Below are 12,882 nucleotides of genomic sequence, written 5' to 3' on the forward strand. Positions count from 1 at the left end.
TTGGAGAAGGAAAACATATAGAAATTGCATTCTTACCGTCAAAAGAGAATATTTTTCAAAATTTATCTGGGCGTGTTTTGGACTAATTAAGAGCATATTTTTAAGTAATCAAATAGCATTCGTATAATCTAAAAATTATCAATTCTGGCTTTGAGAGCATATTTATGGACTATGTGAGCATATTTGGAACACATTTAGGACACGAAGGTAAGTGAAAATTATTAGTGTATAAATGTGGAAATGTTTTTGAACTGTTGAAGACCAGACGAAATTTGGCCACTAAATAAATAGGTTGTGTTTTCATATTTAGAGTGTGAATTTCATTTATTTGTGCTTGTTTTAGGCACATTTTTGAATCATTCAAGAGCATATTTTGCAGACCTACATATTTAGGATATGAAGTCCCAGGATCTAGTAATAAGTCTCCCTTAAACAGGTGTACTTGATGTTCGAAACAGATTGGCATTCTGACATTCTGAGTGAAGAGAATGTGGGACCTCCGTCGTGGTATATAGACTTGACATCTTTTTACACCACATTCCCTTGTAAGGTATAAAATTAATCGGTGTCCAGCTCCTCGGCAGGAGTTCGCCAATCACGATTTAATACTAATTTTTCAAATTGTTTTATCTAAGTTTTCCCTATCATTATTATTATTATTATTAATATTATTATTATTATTATTATTATTATTATTATTATTATTATTATTATTGTTACGGAGATATCTGCGGTAGTTAGAGGTGAAAGAAGGTGCGGGCAGGAATAGGTCTCAACTACAAAATTAAAGTTATTTTAAAACTTTAACAAAGGTTATATTTTCAAAGCTTAACAATGATGACATAGAATTTGTAAACTTAACAAGTCAACAATAAGCCAACATCAGGTACAAAGAAATCACAAGATTTAGGGGATTGTTACAAGATCTGGGCTTCGAGCCCCAAATATAATTTCTGAGCTCTCAGCTCACAATAACAAGATACCAAAGGGCAGAACACCCTTAATTACATGGAGCATTAGCTCCCAACTTTACATCTCAAGCCTCTCTAAGGCACTTTTACCACAACACTATAAAGAGCTGTCCCGCTCTCGATCTTTCAAGCCTATAAAGGCAATAACGGACCCTTACACAACCTGCCATCAAGGCATAATAAAGAAACAGGGGTATGTCGTACCCAATCTACTGGGCCTTCGCAGGAAGGAAAACAAACGGGTTAAGTAAATGGCCCAAAATACAAAATTGAATGGAGGCGATAACTTGCACTCCTACACCAAGTTTTGTCTAAAACATATGTGGCGCTAGGCCGATCATACAGGGGCTAATCCCAAGCTAGGGAGGTGACACGTATGAGAAAACTTTACTACATTAAAGAAGAGAAGAACGGTTATGAAAACGTAGTCACCTCCTTTTTCAAAAATGAAGGGGAGTTCGAGAGGGTGAAGCACTCTCTATCCCCGCTTTACAGATTTGTAATTTATAGATAGACAGAAAAGAATTTACATTTTAAAAAGGTAGGTTACATACTAAAGGTTTCGATCCCTCCCCGAGAGTTAAACTGCTGAGCTAGCAAGAAATGAAGATGTTAACAGGCCGTTACCTTGTAGATGAACTGCTGCTTGAAGAAAGAGGCGCTTCCCACCCAATGCTACATATTCACACACTAAGAAGGATGGTACAGAAGTGGCTCGCAGTACACTGGTTGACCTCGCTGGAGTGGAGTGGGCCCGTACCCCACCTCAGTGGCGGTACGGCGCCGCACGGCTGCGGGGGCACTGAAACATTAAGATCTCGGCGGCAGAATTTTGCTGGCCATAATAGTTTTAGGGTACAGTCTTTGTGGTGAGGTTGAGGGGCCAGCGGCGTGGAAGTTTTTATTTCATTTTAATTAGCCACTGGTGTGATTTAGCAGGAGACGGGAGCGTGGTAATGGCCGTATGGAAAGGACAGCAGAGTAAACTCAAGGAAGGTTTCACAATATTTATACAAGGCAGATTCAACCACATGTAAAAATATAAGGGGCAGAAGGCCTTAAAATGAAATTAAAAATATAACCTCCAGGATTCTTACAAAATTATAAAGACCAAGTTAGCACGGAAATTACACAGGTTTCACCTGCGACAGGTGAACCCTAAATATCCTCTCGGTGGCTGGATTGCTTAGTAACAACGTCACCGGGGTAAGGAAATCTAAAATGACGCACAGCCCATAAATCTTGGGGCAAGCTTGCCCGCGGGAACAAAATTCTTGACCATAACCTGGTCGCCTACCTTCAAATTGGTGGGTCTCCGTCCACGATCATATTTTTCCCTAACCTTTTCATGAGAAACCTTAAGGTTGGCCTTAGCCTTCTTCCAAAGCTCTTTAATGTTGTCAGGATCTATTGTATCAGTTAGAATATCGTTAAGAGACCAAAGGTTAGAGAGCGGCGTGTTGGGAACAAACTTAAACATCAAAGAAGCTGGAGTACACTTATGAGATTCATGAACCGCCGAATTCAAAGCAAAAGCTAACCAATGCAGGGACGTGTCCCACCTAGAATGATCGTCGTGATGATAGGCAATAAGAGCCGACCTCAGGTTACGATTGACCCGTTCAGCTAAAGATGGTTGAGGATAATAAGCAGAAGTAGTCACATGAGAGATGGACAAATCAAAACAAAATTTACGAAAGAGATTGGATGTGAAAGCTTAAGCATTATCGGACACAATATATTGACACGGACCAAAAGAGGCAAAAATAGAATTTAAACAAGAAATAGTTGACTGAGCGGTAGACAGCTTAGTCGGAAATAACCAAGAAAATCTTGTGAAGCCATCTACACACACAAGGATGAACTTGTTGGCGTTCTCCTTTGACTGGGGGAAGGGTCCTACGTAGTCGATGTAAAGACGTTCCATGGGGCGCGACGCTTGATGAGAAGACAAAAGCCCTTGCTTAGTGGACATGGTAGGTTTACTAAGCCAACAAGATTTACAAGATTTTACCAATTCACGGATTTCTCCGTCCATACCCTTCCAGATGAACATTTCACGGATCTTTTCACGGGTTTTAAAGAAACCTAAATGCCCCCCTAGTGGGGTCTCATGATAGTACTTGAAGATCATAGGTACAAGAACAGCTGGAACTACAACTTTCATCATCTTATCATGCCTCGAAGGGCAACATAAAACACCATTCCTCAGTACATAAGGGACGACGTGTTCCCCAGAAGAAAGGGTTTCCATTATCGGAGCCAGCGTCGGATCTTCACGTTGATATTTTTCAATATCCCTAAAGAGCATGGGAGCAACTGTTAGAATGGCATTAACCTCAGGTAGTATGGACTCGGCAGGTGAAGAACGATCAACCTGTTCAGGGGTCTCTACCTCATTAGAAAACATACGGCTTTGTCCGTCGGACACAACATTTTCAGTACCTCTTATATGCCTAACGTCAAATTGGAAGGCAGAAATTCGGATGGCCCACCGGGCTATACGACCAGTACGACGCGGCCTACCTAAGACCCAACTTAAGGCTCGGTTATCAGTCTCCAAGTCGAACTTGACATGTTCCAGATAAAGGCGGAACTTTTCTAGCGCAAACAAGACAGCCAAACCCTCAAGTTCATAGATGGAATACTTGGCTTCTTGAGCCGAAAGAGTCCTAGATGCATAGGCGATGGGTCGCCTCCCTAGTTCGGTCCCTTGAAGAAGGACCGCAGCCACTGCCGACGACGACGCGTCGGTTTGGACGATGAATTTCTTCGAGAAATCCGGCATTGCAAGAACAGGGGCATTACACAGAGCTAATTTGAGATCTTCAAAAGCGGCTTGTTGAGAAGGACCTCACTCAAATTTGACGCCTTTCCTACGAAGTAAGTTCAAGGGCGCCGCTCTATTGGCGAAATTTGGAATACACTTCCTGAAGCAATTCACCATACCAATGAACCTGGCAATACCTTTGATGTCTTTGGGAGGTTTGAAATCACGGGTGGCCTGTGTTCTACAGCGACACCATCGGGCGACACAATATGCCCTAGAAATGACATAGAAGGCTTAGCAAAAGCGACTTTGGAGAACTTAACTGTTAACCCTGCCTTACGAAGACGATTTAGGATCTCTTTCAGTTGATCAAGATGTTCTTCAAAGGTCTCAGAAAACACGACGACATCATCAAGATAATGATACAATTATTCAAATTTGATGTCGGAGAAGACCCTGTCTAGCAGTCTCGTAAGCACGGCTGCCCCCGTGGGGAGCCCGAAAGGCACGCGGCTGTACTCATACAAGTTCCAATCCGTGGCAAACGCTGTCAGGTGTTTAGATTCCTCTGCAAGCGGTATTTGATTATAAGCCTGGTTAAGATCTAAGATGGTAAAGAACTTAGCCTTACGAAACCATGAGAAACAAGAGTGAAGGTCTAGAAGGGGCACAGATTGTAACACCACCTTCCGGTTGAGAGCCCTATAATCAATCATAGGCCTGAAGCCACCTTGGGGTTTCGGGACTAGAAAAAAAGGCGAAGAATACGCCGACTTAGAGCGGCGAATAATACCATCTTTTAGCATCTGATCTATGATTTCTTTCAATGCCTTCATTTTAGGTGGGGATAGCCTATAAGGTGGAAAACGGACAGGAATCGAATCCGTAACCTCGATCTTGTATTCGACAAGGTCAGTGACACCAAGAGTATCAGAGAAAACCTCTGGAAACGACTGACACAACTTACGAATACTATCAGCCTGCTCCTCAGGTAGATGTCTAAGATCTAACAACATCTCATCCTGGGTAGGCGAAATAGATGAACATGTTACAGAACTACATTTTAACAAAGGGATTTTGGAATTACTATCAAATTTGAAAGTGCACGACTTGCTCTGAAGGTCGAGCACTAGACCGGTGTGAGACATGAAATCAGCTCCCAATATAATGGGGCAATACAAGTGCTTAGCCACAAACAGTTTTATTTTCCAAGTGAATTTCAAAATGCGGATCTTGCCATACAGAGAACCTAAAATTTCTAATGGAGATGAGTTGGCCGAAGCATATTGAACCGAAGACGAACAAAAATCAGGCAGTTTACAAATAGATTTTAATTGGGAATACCATTCAGCCGAAATAATTGAACAAGCACTGCCTGAATCTAAAAGAGCAGTTACGGGCTCATCATTCAATTCAATTTTGAGAAATAGAACAGGTGCGGGGGTATCCGCCGCGATCCTAAGACATTCTTTGGGACATTCAAAAGATAATGTAGAACATTTCAGACTTTTCTCTGAATTTTCGTCGGATTTAACCTGGGCTGAGCCTTGAAAAGATGAATCTGCCGACTCAGCCGGAGCCACTAGTCACTTATGGTTGTTGGTGGAAGTTGCAGCCGAAGTTGAGCAGGAGGGGGTGCTATTAGCATTAGGGCAGTTCTTGGCGATATGTGAGAAAGCGCCACATTTAAAACAGCCTTGTGATGACCCTGCTCCACTCCTGGTCCCACTAGATTTAATTAATGGACACTTGTTCCGAAGATGGTCAGGCGACCCACAAGCATAATATTTACGGGCAGTGAAGGTTCGGCGAGGTGGGGGCCGAAAATTACTAGAGGATGGAGGGGGTTCTTTCGCGACATGCAAGGTATCGGCGTATCTAACTCCTTCCGCTGAGACAGCCAATGCTTCTAGCTCGGAAAAGGTTTGCGGGCGTGCCGCAAAACACAAATATTACCTGTAGGATGGTGATATTCCTTCTACAATAGCATGAACAATTTGATCTTCTGGAAAATGAAGAGCAAACACCCTGGTATAGAATTTAATGTCTTGTATGGAATCAGCAAGATTTTCATCCAGTCTCTGTACTCGATAATAGTACTTCTGAATCAGAGATGACCTCGCACGAGCAGGAATGAAATTTGCGAGAAGGTGTGCATGAAAGTCTTCAATCGATGACTGTTCAGCTATTGCCCTAACAATTTTGTCCGAGATGACACCTATGGTATTCGGATATATAATTTGAAGAATTTGTGAAGCAGAGAGGGAAAACACTAGAGCATGATCCTGGAACTCGACCAAAAATCTCAAAAATGAAATTACATCACTGGTAGAGTTGACCGAAAACTTAGAAATATCCCTTAGTAACATGGCTAACGGATGAAGCAAACTACTGAACCCAGGTGACATAGTAAGTAATTGCCTAGGGGGTGACGGAGGCTCGGACGGAGCGTTATTCAAAAAGAAGGGCGACATTGAGGGCCGACGATCAGGCTCGGTGTCTCGTGGGGCAGTGGTTTTTCGAGTAACCGCTGATGTTCCATTTTCTTCCCCTTTCGAAGAAGTTTCCTCGCTAACCATGTTTACCCCTAGGGGCGGATCGGTTTTGGGAGTCGTTACCCCAGTTAGCAACTGGCTAACCTTACTGGACAATTTTGAAATGTTTTGAATAAGAGCACTAGCCTAATTTCCCTGAACGTCACTCAACTTAAGAGACAATAAATCATTAAGTCTATTATGAAAATGGAATAGTCTAGCTTGCACACGTTTAAGTTGGTTAGGGGACGGATTCCCCTCCTCAAAAAAACAAACTACAGACGCTAGCTCAGTTATATTTTCAGTGATCGTGGAGAGAGCGTCATCGATCTCTGTCTCTCCCAAAGTTGGGGTAGTAATAGGCAAATCAAGGGAATCCTTACGTTTGTTGGTATCTACTGCAACCGTGCCTCCAGATTGTACATTTCTAATCGTTAATTCATAGATCAATTCCTCCTTGTTCAAATAGCCGGTATGGAGGACGTCGCCAGGGCCGGACATGTCGACAGAAAAATTTTAGAAAACAAAAAAATTCCAGCAACTGAGAAAATTTTTAGAGTTCAAAACAAAGCAATTCAAAAGGGGTAATTTGAGACCCATTTAACCACGCTCTGCTACCACTTATTAAGGAGATATCTGCGGTAGTTAGAGGTGAAAGAATGTGCGGGCAGGAATAGGTGTCAACTACAAAATTAAAGTTATTTTAAAACTTTAACAAAGGTTATATTTTCAGAGCTTAACAATGATGACATAGAACTTGTAAACTTAACAAGTCAACAATAAGCCAACATCAGGTACAAAGAAATCACAAGATTTAGGGGGTTATTACAAGATCTGGGCTTCGAGCCCCAAATATAATTTCTGAGCTCTCAGCTCACAATAACAAGATACCAAAGGGCAGAACACCCTTAATTACATGGAGCATTAGCTCCCAACTTTACATCTCAAGCCTCTCTAAGGCACTTTTACCACAACGCTATAAAGAGCTGTCCCGCTCTAGATCTTTCAAGCATATAAAGGCAATAACGGACCCTTACACAACCTGCCATCAAGGCATAATAAAGAAACAGGGGTATGTCGTACCCAATCTACTGGGCCTTCGCAGGAAGGAAAACAAACGGGTTATGTAAATGGCCCAAAATACAAAATTGAATGGAGGCGATAACTTGCACTCCTACACCAAGTTTTGTCTAAAACCTATGTGGCGCTAGGCCGATCATGCAGGGGCTAATCCCAAGCTAGGGAAGTGACACGTATGAGAAATCTTTACTACATTAAAGAAGAGAAGAACGGTTATGAAAACGTAGTCACCTCCTTTTTCAAAAATGAAGGGGAGTTCGAGAGGGTGAAGCACTTTCTATCCCCGCTTTACAGATTTGTAATTTTTAGATAGACAGAAAAGAATTTACATTTTAAAAAGGTAGGTTACATACTAAAGGTTTCGAACCCTCCCCGAGAGTTAAACTGCTGAGCTAGCAAGAAATGAAGATGTTAACAGGCCATTACCTTGTAGATGAACTGCTGCTTGAAGAAAGAGGCGCTTCCCGCTCCCTGCTACATATTCACACACTAAGAAGGATGTTACAGAAGTGGCACCGAGACAAGAAAATCAGCAGTTTATATACCCTAGAGGAACATTCGAGGCCTTTCATGAATGATAACAACCCGCCCACAAACTTTTATTGGCCAACAGCAAAAACTAATACACAAGACGAGGAAGAAACACCTTATTGGTGGAAAATTAATTACGTAAATTCATGATTGGTTACATTCAAAACGGGCGGAAAGAAAGGATTTATATTGCCAACCCACAAACCACACAACAAAATTTAGTAAAAATAAAACTTAGGAATACAATATTTCTTCAAGAAGGTTCATTCCATTGCACCAGAGTGTGTTACCATAGTTTTGGGTAGCGACATCTGTTAGAGAATGTTCAAACTTCTTGATACGGAGCAAACAAACACAAATCAAAATAGACACAGTTCAGAACACTTCAAAATTACCAAATTTACAGTAGTGACATCTTCCGAGAAACCGTTGAGTTGATACAGTTTGTTAAAGTTCAGGCTTTCTCCTGTAGAGGAGTTTTTCAACTGGCGCAATATTTAAATTTGCGGGGTCGGGGTGTACCAACCGGTACAATTATTATTATTATTATTATTATTATTATTATTATTATTATTATTATTATTATTATTATTATTATTATTATTATTATCATCATCATCACTTAAATCCCGACTAAGGATCTCAAAACAATTTCTATGAAACATCAGTCTCAGTATGTTCCTTTAAGAAAGCATTCTGATGTTAAATAATCAAATGTGGTACAATAATACAAAAGCTAGGATTACTTTCAAGAACAGACCTGGCATCTACAAATAGAAGTTGACTCTATCCCTTAATATACTTGTGACGCTGATTATATTTACGAAAGAAAAATAAAAAGGATAAAAACCCTCTTCACCTACAAATGCCAAGGCTGGACTGAAACCTAGGTCATGCACAGAACTTCATTTCAAAGCCTGAGATGCTTGTCTGAATGTACTTCTTTCTCCAAAAGTAGGTTACATACTTATGCTACTCCAAAAATACTCACGTGAAACAAGGAAACTAAATTTACTGCAGTTCGGATGCGAACTATTCCGTGTCTTTTAGTCCTCCAATAAGACGTGTCACGGACTGCACGATCATTCCTTTCTTTGCAACCTGTTTAACGTTCCATTGTCGTATGTAGGTTTCCCAGGATTGAAAGGGGTTAGAATTGATCTTAATTAAGTTGCCGGTATTTGCCTGATGTGAAAAAGAGAAGCCATGGGAAACCATCTTCAGGTCTGCTGATGGTGCGGTTCGAGTCCTAAGCAAGCGCACAGCTACAAATACGTGCCCTAAATTCGAAAAGTAGGCATTCATTTGTTGATGGTGAGTGAATATACTGCATTTATTCGGTGCAGTATTCTTGAAGTTTCACAAAATTGGGCACAAATTTGACCATTTTGGGTCCAAACATGCAGGCCTACTTAAAACATAACATGACTATTCGAAATGAAAATCGACTTTGATCCTATTAGGTCATGTTGCGTACATGTAGCACGTGTTGAAGAGATGTTAACTACAGAACAAAAATGGCCAATCGGACACCAGTGGGATCCGAACTCACAACATCCCGATTTCGCGTCGGTTGCTCTGCCAATGACTAAACTATCTTTTAAATTGCCTGCATGTTAGCCTATAAAGCATTGAAAGGTGAACCAAAAATCAAATTTTGTAAAATTTCAAGAATTTGTAAGTTAATACGGAATCATAATGGAGTTCATCCTTTGCAATTCGGTGCAGTAGCTTTGCGTTGATTACGATTCGTGATTTAGCCTCAGCTTGTTATAAAATAGCAACTGCGTAGCTGAGGCGGTAAAGACGTGCTCGGGCCACCTTGAAGGACGTAGCTACGATTTTCCGTCCGGTCGAAAAATTTAGAAATGATACATCACAACTGGCCCTGGGGTTCACTCAGCCTACCAGAGGAATTCCTGGGGACAAAAGCGGCTAGGCGTAGAGCGGACCACACTAAGCCTATCGCACTTACTGACGAGGTCACCTCTATTCTACACTCCTCCAAGAAACTCAGTGGCGGAGATGGGGATTCTTTAGTTGTGAAATAATGGAAAATTTGCTGTTGAGAGAATCTGAAGGGAGAACACGGACTTAGATAAGGAATTGCGTCGTCATCCAATATATAGTTTGGTTGGAACTCTATAATAGTCTGTGGTGACTTAAGATGATCGTCGAATGTGAAGTAATTTAGCAGCTCTACAATGTCTTGCAGGATACTCTCTAGAATGTTTTCTTAATGTCCAACATTGGATCATAGAATGGCTGTGGCAGGGGTGAGACCATTCAATTTTCTTTAAGGCTAATTTAAATGTAGCCTGAATTGAAAACAAATCCTTAAGGGGATCGTAACTTACGTTAAATAATAATGTTCTGGGTTCAACGACCCTTCAACTGCAGTAAAATTTAAGAGACCTATCGGAAACTCATCCTGCAACATTTATTTAACGTGCAGCAATCCAACGATAAGGTGTTGTCCTATGTAGTCTTTCTGAAATGCATCGACCTCAGCCGGGTTCAAACCTGCTGTTTTGTGAACTGTAGAACAATCAAACGACTACGTCTCTAAGGTCAGCTCACAACTTGAAAGCAATAATCATCCAACCACCGAAGCTCCAGTTTTACCTAGAATCTGAACAATAAGGAAGTGAACTTTTATTTACTAAACGCTACAAGTATTGGTACAGATAGCGTTCTCTGTTGGCCATAGACATCGATTACAGCACCATACTCTACGGATATTTTAAGATTCATTTTGTGAGCAGAGAATACAAGAGTCCTGTAAGCTTTCCTTAGAAATAGAAAAACGAAGGTTCGTTTGGATTCGTCACGATGACGAAAATGAAGTTCGGCAGAATGTTTGGATAGAGGGGTGCATAGACAGAAAGGAAAACTTATGTCCATGTATGCGTATCCATTTTTCAATCCCTTTTGTCGAATCGAAATACGTAATAAAGTAATGTGACCTGCGTCCTAACAACAATCCCTATCTGGCCTCCTTTGTCAACTAATGTTCTCTTCCGGTCCCGACAGGGTAAGAACTGCAAAACCTTGGGAAGTTTTCATTTTCCATCCTTTCAAGTGCCTTTCTAATCACTCCATTACTTCATTCCCCGAAGTGTCGTATGCTTTCCTCGTTTTCTATTTGCTTTATGAAGGACTGGTAATCATATTTCTTTTGCCTTCAAAACAAAACCTCACATCCACACCACTACCTTGAAAGCAACAGTATAATTTGTATTTAAATTTCAATAATAGATCTTCGTCCCTAGTTAATCATATGACCTGAAGGACTTGAAAAGGGCGAGCGGAGGTCCAGGTGTCACTGTCAGGAAAGAAGTTGTTTCATAATTCCACGCTCGGCAATCCTATAATTAATTTATTTTTTTAACATTTAGACGAATGTGAAGTAATTTAGCAGCTCTACAATGTCTTGCAGGATACTCTCTAGAATGCTAGGATGCTACCTAATAAAATCAAATTTAAAATGAAAAACAATATGTGTGTGTGGGTCTGTTCTTGGCTGAATGGTCAGCGTCGAAGCAGTTCAATCAATCAATCAATCAATCAATCAATCAATCAATCAATCAATCAATCAATCAATCAATCAATCAATCAATCAATCAATCAATCAATCAATCAATCAATCAATCACTACCGATCTGCATTTAGGGCAGTCGCCCAGGTGGCAGATTCCCTATCTGTCGTTTTCCTAGTCTTTTCTTAAATGATCGCAAAGAAATTGGAAAATTATTGAACATTTCCCTTGGTAAGTTATTCCAATCCCTAACTACCCTTCCTATAAACGAATATTTGCCCCAATTTGTCCTCTTGAATTCCAACTTTATCTTCATACTGTGATCTTTCCTAACTTTAAAGACACCACTCAAACTTATTCGTCTACTGATGTCCGCCCACGCCATCTCTCTTCTGACAGCTCGGAACATACTATTTAATCAAGCAGCTCGTTTCCTTTCTCCCAAATCTTTCCAGCCCTGAACTTTGCAACATTTTTGTAACGCTACTCTTTTGTCGGAAATCACCCAGAACAAATCTAGCTGCTTTTCTCTGGATTTTTTCCAGTTCTTGAATCAAGTAATCCTGGTGAGGGTCCCATACACTGCAACCATACTCTAGTTGGGGTCTTACCAGAGACGTATATGCCCTCTCCTTTACATCCTTACTACAACCCCTAAATACCCTCATAACCATGTGCAGAGATCTGTACCCTTTATTAACAATTATATTTATGTGATTACCCCAATGAAGATCTTTCCTTATATTAACACCTAGGTACTTACAATGATCCCCAGAAGGAACTTTCACTCCATCAACGAGGAACCGATCGCTCTTAAAGTCAGAAAAGAACAAGGTGTTTGATATCGTAGAAACCGCAGCACAAACACACGTTTAGTTCGCATGAGCCATATCAGTTGTTGATGGATAACCTTAACCACCAGAGAACCATTGGAATTTGATCTTACAGTCATGAATTATATTCCCGGCCGGGCTGATTAGCCTAATCCTGTCTAGTACATTCCTCTGATGCGAGGAGTGAATATTTGTGTCTATCAAGACACACTCCTCTTGAAACCATACATAATTTACTACTCTGCCATCTACCACAGAAACACGCAATAGGTCGGACAAGAAACAGGGACAAGACCTCATGTGCGACACAATTCTCAACCGCAACTCCAACGATGCGCGTGAAAAGTATATATATGCAGGGTGTATCATAATTAATAGCTTAAATTGAAAGAGCTGTAAGTACACGATGTTGTTGTTTGAGTCATCAGTCCATAGACTGGTTTGATGCAGCTCTCCATGCCACTCTATCCTGCGCTAACCTTTTTTATTTTTCTACGTAACTATTGCATCCTACATCTGCTCTAATCTGCTTGTCATATTCATACCTTGGTCTTCCCCTACAGTTGTTACCACCTACACTTCCTTCAAAAACCAACTGAACAAGTCCTGGGTGTCTTAAGATGTG

Source organism: Anabrus simplex, chromosome 4 (assembly GCF_040414725.1).
Source record: "Anabrus simplex isolate iqAnaSimp1 chromosome 4, ASM4041472v1, whole genome shotgun sequence".
Taxonomy (NCBI): domain Eukaryota; kingdom Metazoa; phylum Arthropoda; class Insecta; order Orthoptera; family Tettigoniidae; genus Anabrus; species Anabrus simplex.